This window comes from Engystomops pustulosus, chromosome 4 (assembly GCF_040894005.1).
Source record: "Engystomops pustulosus chromosome 4, aEngPut4.maternal, whole genome shotgun sequence".
Taxonomy (NCBI): Eukaryota; Metazoa; Chordata; class Amphibia; order Anura; family Leptodactylidae; genus Engystomops; species Engystomops pustulosus.
This window is the reverse complement of record NC_092414.1, coordinates 195,621,870-195,636,000: the sequence shown is the minus strand read 5'-3', so window position 1 is coordinate 195,636,000 and position 14,131 is coordinate 195,621,870.

Here is a 14,131-nt window from a genome sequence, read left to right as displayed (position 1 = left end):
CTTTCCTCCAAAGAACATTTGGAGGAGTCTACCCCAAATAAACTGAACATGACCATATTGCAGCACAACAAGGTCATGCTGATTATGTCCAACACGGCTAAACATCGGGAGTGAAGAAGTTAAAAGTACGTGCTCCTTTGGTAGAAAATTCAATTCAGAAGGCTGTGATTTGTTAATTTCATTAATACGTGCTCTTTGGCAAGCGGCCAATGAGAGGGATATGAATATAATGCAATTAACATCAATTAGGACATTGAAAACAGGACAGGACAGGTGCCTTCACAAAGCTGACTCCACACAGGTTCACACAGTAACATGGAAGACAATGGGGATCATAGACACTTACACCCTATTTATTAGTAACAATAGTAGTCAGATTATTATAGAGAACAATTATCAGTAATCAGGGCAGGGCTGGTCCAGTAGTGTGTAGGAGGATCCTGCAGTGGGTCCAGGCTCACTGTTCTTAGCCTACAGTAGGCCCAGACTCCGACACAACTGTTCCCAGATAACAGTTCTCATTAACCAGGGTCAGACTGGCCCATAATTCTATAGACAGGTCCTGCAGTAGGCCCAAACTACGACACAACTGTTCCTAAATAACAATTATCATTAACCAGGGTCAGACTGGCCCATAATTCTATAGACAGGTCCTGCAGTAGGCCCAAACTACGACACAACTGTTCCTAAATAACAATTATCATTAACCAAGGTCAGACTGGCCCATAAGTCTATAGGAAGGTCCTGCAGTAGGTCTAGACTCTCACACAACTGTTCCGAGATAACAATTGTCATTAATCGGGGTCAGACTGGCCCATAAGTGTATAGGCAGGTTCTGTAGTAGGTCCAGACTCTCAAACAACTTTTATTAATCCACTCTTTTTTATTAAACATTTTTTCATTTTACAACAGTCAACATAAAACAGATACCCCCCCCCCCCACCCTCCAGAGACCGTACAGCATAAAAAGATCATATTCACATACAATTTGCATTATACATCAAACAATGCGTATTGGGGTTCTCCTTATATACAAAAGCAGACCAAATCCGTGACCCTCAATGACAATCACATCAATAAAGCTCATGACAGCCAGTTTCTTCTTGCAATGATTACACCATATTTCTTAAACCATATCTTACAAAGTGTGGAATGGGTTTCTGCGCAGGTGCACAGATGGAAGTCCCGGTGAATCAAGCCAGGGCCCCCATATTTTCTCAAATCGCTTTTCAGCCTTTCTCTTAATGTATACCCCTTTCTCTAGCCTAATTATCTTAGTCATTTTAGTGATAAATTCCTGTTTAGTAGGAGGAGCAGCCTGTATCCAGTGGTACGCAATTAGTTTTCTCGCTTGATATAACATGCGAGCAATGCCCAGTTTAGGTCCCCTTTCATCTGTTACCTCATCTACCCAGCCCAGAATGCAAACCATAGGAGTGGCAGGGATCTGCACATCATATACCTTTTTCACAAGACTCAGTACCGCCTTCCAGAACGTGCCCAGTTCAGGACACTCCCACATCATGTGGAGCAGATGTGCCCCATCTCTCCCACATCTTGGGCAACAATCATCCCCCCCAATACCAATTCTGCATAACCACACTGGCGTCTTATATGTTCTGTGGCATAGGAATAACTGCGAGAGTCTATGTTTCTCGCTTGGGGCTCAAACAACTTTTAACCAGAGTCAGGCTGGCCCATAAGTCTATAGGAAGGTCCTGCAGTAGGTCCAGACTCTCACACAACTGTTCCTAGATAACAATTATCATTAACCAGGGTCAGACTGGCCCATAGTTCTTTAGGAAGGTCCTGTAGTAGGTCCAAACTCTCAAGCACAACTCAATGGGGCTCATTTACAAAGGGTCCGTCGGACGCATTTTCGTCAGGTTTCCTGACGATTTCCGTTTTGCACTGAATTGCCCCGGGATTTTGACGCACGAGATCGGATTTTGGCGCATAGGCGCCGGCTTGCACCCCGACGGATTCAGACAACGCGCAGGATTTAACACGCAGAATTGTGACGCAAGACAGTAAATGTTGGCCAATGAGTCGAACCACTAAATTTGGTGGATCTGGCTGATTTTCATTGAATTCATAAGACGACCTTAACTATCAGAACTCTACTCTGTGTAACTAAGAACATGACTTTAAATATTTTAAAGAAATGTAATAATGAATTCCCAAAGATTGGATAGTTGTAAATAATAAATGAGTATGGAACCATCAATATCCAACATTCCAAAAATATTTTCTTCCTGCAATTACGCAATAAAATCTCAGACATTGTCCCCCACCCACAAATACATAACATGTACAAATTAGACCTATGTCTCCTAATGACTTCATTTAATAAGTAACCTAGGAACAAACATGTAAAGGGGATTTTTTTTGATGAGGGGAACTACACACAGATTGATATCTCATCCAGCTGTAGATTTCCCAGAACACGTCTATAGAGATCACACAGAAGCGAAAAACTACACTGTCGAAAATAAGATCTAAGACTTGGCCACATGCTTCCTCACAGTTAGCGCCCCATACAAGGTCAAAAAACTGATGTTCATGTATCTACAGAACATTAATACATTATTTACTATTACCTTCTCATTCATCATTGATTCCATGGGTAATTGTGGACAACCAGATGATAGACAACCCTGACAGATATTCACCTTTCGTGGCTTATATGGAAAAGTGGTGGAGAAGACCTTGAGTAACTGCTGTTATCCGGATTGTAGATTTTGGTTATGTATAATTGGGCTCACAGAAGTAGGCCAATCTTTCTTTAGTCATCAAGTCCTCCTTCTACAGTAGAAGGTAGGTGGCTAGACGGCTCCATTGCCATTGCCTATTCTTTGAAGAACGAAGGAACAGATGGATGGTCAGACCTTGTTTTCCCTGAAGTCCCACATGTTATATTGATAGAGTAATTCCACAGGAATAAATAGGATTAGCTTACAAATACGAAGAAAGAATTAGAACAAGAGTTTATGTAGAATACATGTCACTTGTAGTGGTAAAAGAAGCTTTACAGGAGCACAAAGGTGGGGGCTGAGAGCTGAGGAGTCTGCTGCACTGTAACATTTCTTTAGTGAAAATGAGGTTCCTGGTGACAGGAACACTTTAAGAGGGCCCAAGTCAATCACAACAAGAGTTTGGCCAATCATTCCCTCCGAATTTCTTGCTTCCTACTCTATGGGGTTCATTTACTAAGGGTCCGAATCGCGCACTGTTGTCAGGTTTCCCGACGATTTCCGTTTTCCCCCGGGATTTTGGCACACGGGAACGGATTTTGTTGCACCGGTGCAGGCTTTCACGCGACAGAAATCGGGGGGGGGGGGGGGGGGGGCTTGGCCGCTGGACAACCCGACGGATTCGGAAAAACCACAGAATTTAAAAAAGAATTTGTGCCGCAATATCAGCACTAACATGCACCAGGACGAAGAAGGTGAACTCTGGCAAACCTCGGTGCAGAAGCGACACCTGGTGGATATTGGGCGCACGGACCTTAGTGAATCCCGGCAGACTCGAATCAGCGCCAGACAACGTGCCACGGGATCGCGACTGGACTGGGTATATAAAAGTGCCCCAATATGTAGTTCCAAGTTTTCATGTGTTGTGGGTGTGTGTTGGAAAGGTAGAATAATCTGCTGCCACACACCACTAATGATGGCTTAACACCAAAGGATGGCTAATCTTCCTGATACATAAAAAAACACTTTAAAAAGGCCAACTTTTTCTACCAAAGTCCTCCGATGTAGGACACCAATAAGTATGGCCAGCTTTATGGGAATAATCTGTTTTTGATCCTGATCTCCTGTTGTCTTTCTAAATCTGTTATCTGCTATTTTTATTCGCAAGACACAGAACACCAATGTACAAGCTAAACTGGAGTTCGACAAATAGATCAGCCTGGTTTACCAAATCCACCAGTTGACCGACCAACAAATTCTCCACATTACCAAAAGCAAATTTTTAAAGTCTAGAAATTCAATGATGAATTTGAGTCAAGATCCAATTTTGAACATGTGTAAGGCCTAAAAACAAACTTGGTCAATGTATAGGTCACAGTCGATCACATCTAACTACAAAATCATTAATATTAAAAAAATATAAAAATTAAAGACAACTTTTTCATAGTCTAAATTATATGTACTCTGGTTATAGGGTACAAGCAACAGATCCAAGTGCCTAAACTATTAGTTTAAAGGAATTTTACTGTTGTGGTATATTGGTAATTTGTGTATTCTTTTGATGTCTACCTGCTAAAATCACTATAACACTTAGACAAATGACAAAGAGAATAGGTAATGACATTCTGGGGCTGAACACATACAGTGACTTGTATGTCAGTAAACACCACCATATGGTCAGTTGTGTAGACCTAGTGCCACTTATGTCACCTAGAGTGTTACCTGGTAACGTGAGAGGATCCCTGAGCCCATGGATGGATAACCTCAATTATGGTAATATACATCAAATAACATTGGTGTTACCCTTTCTAACCTTGAAGAGTTTGGACATTGCTGTTTAAGAGCCTAAAATAACCATATATACAGAAAGACAAGTAAAAAAAGAGTAAAGTAATGAAGAAAATGAGGTAGCAAACAAAAGAAAAGAACTTGGATGGAGAAGTTACTTGTAAACTCAGATGCGGAACTCAATGCCAGGGAGTAGCTGCGAAAGCATGAGAGAAAATGTAGTAGGGTGTACTGGATGATCGAACAAACACAAAAATTGGGTCTTAGGTGATCATGTAATACACACAAGGTCCATACAAAAATCTTCCATGTTATACATTTATTCATACAAAGATCTTATCAGGGAGTATCAATGCTGTGAGTCCTAGGTTTGGGCATGTACAGAGATATAGGGGCACATTTACTTACCCGGTCCTGCGTGTTCCCCGATCCAGAGTGTCCAACGAGAATGAACTCGTGTGCTCAATATCCTGTGGTACACAGCATGGAGAAGAAAGGATGTAAGAGCACTCCAGGCATAAGGAGTTGAACTTCATTTATTATGTAGTATTAAAAAGTATGTGCAGCATAAGATAAGAGATAAGATGATCCATTATTAGTCCCAAAGTGGGGAAATTCACAGCGTTACTGCAGCAGAGAGAGTACAAAGAGTACAGTACAAACAATAACAGCAATACAGTAACAAAAAGAAAAAAGGGATAAAAAGACAAGAAAATAAGACAAGCAATGATCGGTAGTTTGATAGGTGCTCCCCAATGCCACCTCAATCTCATGCATGAGATGGGAGCTATTCCCCAGAATCAATTTCAACCTACACAGTGTCTTCCTCTCAGCTACCACCTGCACAGTGTCAAGAGGACCCCCCAGGACAGAGCTGCTTTCCGTATCAGTTTTTCCGGTCTGCTCCTCTCCACCAAAGAAGATGGCTGATGACACTACAGAGTTGAAAAAGGTCTTAAGAAGTGCCCTCTGAATGCCCTCAGCCTCCTCAGCAGGTGTAGCCGGCTCTGACCCCTCCGGTGAAGTTCTTTTATGTTCTCTGCCCAATCCAGTTTATTGTTAAGGAGGACAACCAAGTACTTATAGGACTTCACTGCCTCAACGTCCGTCTCCTGGATGATCACTGGTTGAGAAGGAGGACAGTGCTCACGGAAGTCCACCACCATTTCCTTGGTCTTCCCAGCATTAATCCTAAGGAGGTTTTACTGGCACAAATCAACAAATTTCCAGATCAGTCCTTTGTACTCCCTGTCGTTCTCACCTGTAATGAGGCCTACTATAGCAGAGTCATCAGAGAACTTCTGGAGGCAGCAGCTACATGAATTGTGCCTGAAGTCTGCTGTCTACAATGTGAAGAGGAAGGGAGCCAAGACTACACCTTTAGATGCACCGGTACTACGGTACTATCACAGTATCCGATACACAGTCCCGGGCTCTCCTATACTGAGGTTGGTTTGTGAGGTAGTCTAGGATCCAACTAGAGAGATGGTGGTCCACTCCAGCCTGATCCAGTTTGTTTCTTAGTAGCCCTGGCCGTGTAGTATTGAAAGCACTGGAGAAAACAAAGAACATTATTCTCGAAGTGTTCCCCAGTTTCTCCAGATGAGAAAGAGTTCGATGTAGAAGGTGAATGTGTGTTAGAACCAACCTCTCGAAGGCCTTCATCAAATGGGATGTTAATTCCACCGGTCTGTAGCTGTTGAGGTCCGATGGGTGAAGTGTTTTTGGAACTGGTACAACACAAGATGTTTTCCACAGTTGTGGTACCCTTCCCAACCTCAGGCTCATGTTGAACATAATAATGATACCACAAATTCCAGTTTACCTCTTCTTTTGTTAAAAAATGTACATTTATTTAAAACATTAAAAACATGGCAGGGTACATCAAATGGGAGCGCAAGGAGACAGAGTTGCGCCTATGCAACGCGTTTTGAATGTGGGATGGTGGAATATCTTGTGAAATACACATCAGATTTAAAAAGTAAAACATACAGTTTGTGTCAAATATTTTTTTTTTTTAAATCTATGTTGGCAAAATCCACTGTTACCAAACTCAGCCCCCTACCCCCAACCCCTGGAGATGGACTTCTTAAAATCTTAAATGGGAGCACCTAATCAATCTACATTTGATTTATTGATCACATTTATTTACAACAGAATTCTGTCGTAGTTTGCACAAAAAAAAAAATGTCACCTATCCTACGACTAGCTAGACAAAAGGGCGTGAACTGTGAAAGGGGACGGGGCCTCGCAGGATGTAGGTCCGTGTGCCAGGCATACTGCTCATCCGACAGAATTGTGTCCTAACTGCTGGATTTATCATCCGCAATCTGTCTAGTCTAACTCTGCACTGTCTAACGTTAGGACACTTTTTATAAATCTGCTCCTTTGGATTTACAATTCAAGTAATTTTCAATGACAGATGGCGCTGTAATCACCGAAAATCAAAATGGGTAAAAAAATTGTTACGCATCAGATCAAAAAAACAAAAAAATTTTATTTCTTAAAAATCTATCTCTATCCTAAAGTTGACCCTCTATTACATTTTTTATGTAGAGACTATATACAGTGCAACCCACGAACAACAAGGTTGACGGTAGTGGTTTCCTGTTCTCTTCAGTGGCTGGTATAATGTGGATCCCCACCTCTCACACATCGGGGCCTGGTGTTATGTGCATCTCCGCCTCTCACACCTCGGGGGTGGGTGTAATGTGAGTCCCCGCCTCTAACACATCGGGGGCTGGTGTAATGTGAGTCCCCGCTTCTAACACATCGGGGGCTGGTGTAATGTGAGTCTCTGCCTCTCACACAAACCTCAGCTGGTGTAATGTGAGGCCCTGCCTCTCACACATCGGGGGCTGGTGTAATGTAAATCCCCAACTCTCAAACATCGGGGGCTGGTGTAATGTGAGTCCCTGCCTCTCACACATCGAGGGCTGGTGTATTGTGAGTTCCCGCCTCTCACACATCGAGGGCTGGTGTAATGTGAGTTCCCACCTCTCACACATCGGAGGCTGGTGTAATGTGAGTCCCCGCCCTCTCACACATTGGGGGCTGGTGTAATGTGAGCCCTACCTCTCACACACCGGGGGCTGGTGTAATGTGAGTCCGGCCTCTCACACATCAGGGGCTGGTGTAATGTGAGTCCCGGGCTCTCACACATCGGAGGCTGGTGTAATGTGAGTCCCCACCTCTCACACATCAGGTGCTGGTGTAATGTGAGTCCCCACCTCTTACACATTAGGGGCTGGTGTAATGTGAGTCCCAGGCTCTCACACATCAGGGGCTGGTGTAATGTGAGTCTCCACCTCTCACACATCGGGGGCTGGTGTAATGTGAGTCCCCACCCTCTAACACATCGTGGTGGGTGTAATGTAAGTCCCCACCTCTCAGACATTGGGGGCTGGTGTAATGTGAGACCCTCCCTCTCACACATCGGGGGCTGGTGTAATGTGAGTTACCACCTCTCACACATTGGGGGCTGGTGTAATGTGAGTCTGTGCCTCTCACACATTAGGGGCTAGTGTAATGTGAGTCCCCACCTCTCACACATCGGAGGCTGGTGTAATGTGAGGCCCTCCCTCTCACACATCGGGGGCTGGTGTAATGTGAGTTCCCACCTCTCACACATCGGGGGCTGGTGTAATGTGAGGCCCTCCCTCTCACACATCGGGGGCTGGTGTAATGTGAGTTCCCACCTCTCACACATCGGGGGCTGGTGTAATGTGAGTCCCTCCCTCTCACACATTGGGGGCTGGTGTAATGTGAGCCCTACCTTTCACACATCGGGGGCTGGTGTAATGTGAGTTCCCACCTCTCACACATCGGAGGCTGGTGTAATGTGAGTCCCTCCCTCTCACACATTGGGGGCTGGTGTAATGTGAGCCCTACCTCTCACACATCGGGGGCTGGTGTAATGTGAGTCCGGCCTCTCACACATCAGGGGCTGGTGTAATGTGAGTCCCGGGCTCTCACACATGAGGGGCTGGTGTAATGTGAGTCCCCACCTCTCACACATCAGGTGCTGGTGTAATGTGAGTCCCCACCTCTTACACATTAGGGGCTGGTGTAATGTGAGTCCCAGGCTCTCACACATCAGGGGCTGGTGTAATGTGAGTCTCCACCTCTCACACATCGGGGGCTGGTGTAATGTGAGTCCCCACCCTCTAACACATCGTGGTGGGTGTAATGTAAGTCCCCACCTCTCAGACATTGGGGGCTGGTGTAATGTGAGACCCTCCCTCTCACACATCGGGGGCTGGTGTAATGTGAGTTACCACCTCTCACACATTGGGGGCTGGTGTAATGTGAGTCTGTGCCTCTCACACATTAGGGGCTAGTGTAATGTGAGTCCCCACCTCTCACACATCGGAGGCTGGTGTAATGTGAGGCCCTCCCTCTCACACATCGGGGGCTGGTGTAATGTGAGTTCCCACCTCTCACACATCGGGGGCTGGTGTAATGTGAGTCCCTCCCTCTCACACATTGGGGGCTGGTGTAATGTGAGCCCTACCTTTCACACATCGGGGGCTGGTGTAATGTGAGTTCCCACCTCTCACACATCGGAGGCTGGTGTAATGTGAGTCCCTCCCTCTCACACATTGGTGGCTGGTGTAATGTGAGCCCTACCTCTCACACATCGGGGGCTGGTGTAATGTGAGTCCGGCCTCTCACACATCAGGGGCTGGTGTAATGTGAGTCCCGGGCTCTCACACATGAGGGGCTGGTGTAATGTGAGTCCCCACCTCTCACACATCAGGGGCTGGTGTAATGTGAGTCCCCACCTCTTACACATTAGGGGCTGGTGTAATGTGAGTCCCAGGCTCTCACACATCAGGGGCTGGTGTAATGTGAGTCCCCACCTCTCACACATCGGGGGCTGGTGTAATGTGAGTCCCGGGCTCTCACACATCGGGGGCTGGTGTAATGTGAGTCCTTGCCTCTCACACATCGGAGGCTGGTGTAATGTGAGTCCTGGGCTCTCACAGATCAGGGGCTGGTGTAATGTGAGTCCCCACCTCTTACACATCGGGGGCTGGTGTAACGTGAGTACCCACCTGTCACACATCAGAGAGATAATTAACCTAATTCTCCTCCTCTCTAAAGATCTGGATTTTTCTTATTGCCTAGAAATTTTTCAAATATCAAATGCTCTACGTTAAGTGCTTAAATTTAGTAACTTTGGATAGCCTATTTTCAGATTTTGGATATTTCCAAATATTCCTCAATTTTGCTTTTTGGCGATTACATCGATTACACCAAATCTGTAAAAGACCTAGGTGACATCATTGTAATTTTTCCTGGGGAATCCGAATCTGCACTAAAAAATGGGGATTCACATTTACGATTGTCAAGTTGTCCCCCCCACCTCCGCCCAGCCCCAGGGGGTCCATGTAGGAGGCCACGTTTGGTATCATTGGATAGATTTTTGAAAATATTTTTTTCGATTCAATGTCTGTTGAGATATTCCACGGTCCTGACCTTTCTGTTACACCCTGTAGACATTTATGTATATAGATAGTTTCTAAGAAGGTAGGTTTGAGGTCACAATGGGTTAATTGTTTTTGTATAGCACATGATTTGATGAGTTGCTTTAAATGAAACAGAAGCTGACACTCCACAGACCAAGATGAAGCCTTTTATAGTCGAAATATGTTGGTTGTGTTCCTCTGGTTTATTCTGGACATGCTTTTTAATATTACATAATAAAGGGATCTCAAATGCTAATCCCTGGAGTGCTGCTATATCCTTTCCCAACGACAAGGACTGGGGGGTACATGAATGTAGTTAGTGATAGCTCGTTCTTTGTAAGTGCCCACTCATTACTGAGTATGGGATGAAGACAAGAAACCCCCATGTATCTACACAACAAGCATTCAATATCACTGGGAGGCTCTGACTTTATTATTATGTCTCTCAAATATTTACCCATACTAGGTTTTTCCAATACTAGAGCGAGGACGAGACCGGAGAAGTTATTTTAAATACCAATTTGTTAACCAAATTTTCTTGAGTGACTCTTTATGTGTTCTGTAGGTTTGAGTATTCCTGTGTAGGACTCATTGTGGAATGTATAAAGAAGATTAAGACCCAAATCCCACTGCAAAAGAGTTGTCAAGGCTGGATTATAGTATGGAGGATAGTCGTCATCCATCCATCAACTGTACTAGGGCTCAGATTATTCCCGTAGCCATAGTGCTCTGTACAGACGCTGTATGTTAATATTATTTTATACAGGTACCATAAATTGCATGTACACATGTATTTCTTCTTTCCTGTTCCAATTTTCCAGGCAGTTTTGGTTTACTCTCAGACGGCCCATATATTTTAGAAAGCTGAATACAAAATTAATTCCCAGGTGATAACTACTGTTCGAACCTCCCCCACCATACACATATACATTTAGCTAAGCTACAATAGGTTCTGAATGGGGAAGGGAACCAATTGGGGCAGCCTGTACCACCAGAGAACTAAAGAATTGGACACATTGATATTCAAGATATCCTTCTTTCCCCAGGACACTCCCATACACATTAGATGGTTGTCCGATACTGGTAAAATTGACAGGTCATTGATTTTATTACCCTCTTTTATTCTATTACCCTTATTTTACTGTGGAGAGGGTAACAAATTATTGCAAGAAGCCACTAGTGGTGGCTTATCTGCCCACAGAATATAAGGTATGGCCATGATGTACACCGATAACCTAATCTGTCTTTATTCCAAACATCTGCCATCCTGATAATTTTGGGCCATCCTCATTAGCATAAATGTATTTCCAAATCCCACCTAAAGAAAAACGTTGACTGACCTTCATCTAATGTCTATGACTTGGCCCACATTGGCCAAAGTCTCTCCCTCCCTAAATTCTTATACACGTTATTCTAATAAAGAGGAAGGATATAAACTGGGTTTATTCAACTTGCATCTACTTTAGATGTCATGTAATGCGCCTGAGTCTTGTGTACACAAATTTTTTCAATGTGAGGGGAATATGGCACAGCCTGATGGTAACTTATTTCTTCTCATCACAAATAGATCAATAACATTGAAATTCAAAATGGCTGACTTTTTATGACATCGGAGGAGAATAAGGCCACCAACACATAATATGATCGACCAACCTCACCAAAATGCTGGTGCTCATTTATCTACTACGTGTGGCCAATTTTATATATTATAACTATATAATTACTACCCGACAGGCTCCCTATGCCCAGTAAATGGCATTCCCTTTGCCTGAAACATTGGAAATGGTGCCCCTAGTGGTAAACACCGGCCATAGCATGGAGTTTACCAGGCAGTAAAGAGGGGACACAGATGGGGAAGGGTTTTAATGCAACAAGATAAAACAAGCGCAGTAAAAGAAAACAGTTATTGTTCTTGAATAAGTAATGTTTTAGGATAATGGCCTTTTAAGTATTGAAAACTTCCTTGAGCCGCAAAAGAATCAGTCTCTGATCTTAACAGGCTCGTCTGTCTACCCCACAATGTCCTTCAACACAGCTAAGAATCACTTGTATCATATACATTAGTCACAGTCACTATTATGGATGGTTTAAGACCACAAGATCTATTAGCAATAAATGGCACATAAACTGGAACCCTGGAAGACAAAAGAGGGTCTTTGTCCTGGGGTTTATGACAGGGCAGTAAGAGCAGACAAGATACTGATAAAGGGCTTTAGTGACAAATTGCCTGCCTGGATAACAAGGAGAACATGCATGCAGGGACCTTCTAAAAAAACCTTTCTCTAGACCAGTGATGGCGAACCTATGACACGCGTTTCAGCACTGACACGCGTAGTCATTTTTGCTGACACGCGGCCGCCCAGCGCCCGCTGTCCGCCCCCTCCCTGTGTAATGTGCTGCCCCAGTGTAATGTGCTACCCCTATGTTAATGTCCCGCCCCGTCCTTGTGTTTCTGTCCCTGTGCAATGTGCTCCCCCTGTGTTAATGTCCCTGTGTAATGTGCTGCCCCTGTGGTAATGTCCCGCCCCGTCCCTGTGTTTCTGCCCCCTGCTTACCTGTCCGGCGCCGCGTTGGTCCGCCCACCTCCTGCAACTCCTCCGGCTCCTCCAGGCTGCAATGCGCGCTGCTCGTCACGTGACTGAGGCGACCTGACGTCAGGTCACGTCAGTCACATGACCCGAGGCGCGCGGTGCAACCTGGAGGAGCCGAGCCGCCTGCAGTACAGCTACAGGGAAGAAGACATCACTGGGTATGTATGTAAGTTTATTATTATATTATATTTAAAGGGAGGGCGCTAGGGGTATTTTAGTAGTAAAGGGAGGGCGCTAGGGGTATTTTAGTAGTAAAGGGAGGCAGCTAGGGGTAATTTAGTAGTAAAGGGAGGGTGCTAGGGGTAATTTAGTAGTAAAGGGAGGCCGCTAGGGGTATTTTAATAGTAAAGGGAGGCCGCTAGGGGTATTTTAGTAGTAAAGGGAGGCCGCTAGGGGTATTTTAGTAGTAAAGGGAGGCCGCTAGGGGTATTTTAGTAGTAAAGGGAGGCCGCTAGGGGTATTTTAGTAGTAAAGGGAGGCCGCTTGGGGTATTTTAGTAGTAAAGGGAGGCCCCTAGGGGTATTTTAGTAGTAAAGGGAGGCCGCTAGGGGTATTTTAGTAGTAAAGGGAGGCCGCTAGGGGTATTTTAGTAGTAAAGGGAGGCCGCTGCTGGACATGTTATTAATAAGGGGAGGCCGCTGCTGGACATGTTATTACAAAATTAGGTTTTTCCTAAAGGTGACACAGCTCCCGAGTTATGTTCGTTTTTTTGGCAAATTTTGACACACCTAGCTCAAAAGGTTGCCCATCACTGCTCTAGACCCACCAGCTGCTTGAAAGCTTTCCACCTACCAGAACCATAGGCATGAGTAGATGGGTCCACTTGGATGGTCCACTTTGCAATTGTTTTCATAGACACCAAGGTTACAGATCCCCATACACCTGCCTATTGGTTGGACCAGTCATTGGAACCTCTGGAAGAAGCTATTCTAACTGTGATAACATCAGGTTGATTTTTTCTCTTCTTCCCCAACCACTAAACAAATAGTTGGTTGACCAATACTGCCAAAAATGGTGTATTTGAACGACCCTTCCCCATGCACATTAGTTCACTTTCTTATGCTTGTGAGGTGGTATAGTAGTAGTAAACATTTAACACTATCACAGGCCCTCGGCTGTAAAGCAATGGTGACCTCCCCTACAGTCTACAGATCAAGGTCTAGATCTGATCTGATGTTTATGTCTAGTGCAAGAAGACAGTCATACAATAAAATGTGTTACAAAGAAACTTTAAGATAACTAAACATTACACAGAACCATAACCAAGATAACTGCAGAGACACAGCACCAGAACCAAGCTTACTACGTCCAGTACTAGAACCAAGAATACCACATAGATAAGTAACCAGAACCAAGATTACTACATAGATACAGTACCGGAACCAAGATCACTACAAAGATGTGTTACCAGAATCAAAGATACGGTACCAGAACCAAGATAACTACATAGATGCAGTACAAAATCCAAAATAACTATAAAGAAACACAAGTGGAATCAGGCTTACTAAATAGATGCAATAACAAAAGCAACACTACTAAATAGATACAGCACCAGAACCAAGCTTACTAAATCCAGTACCAGAGCCAA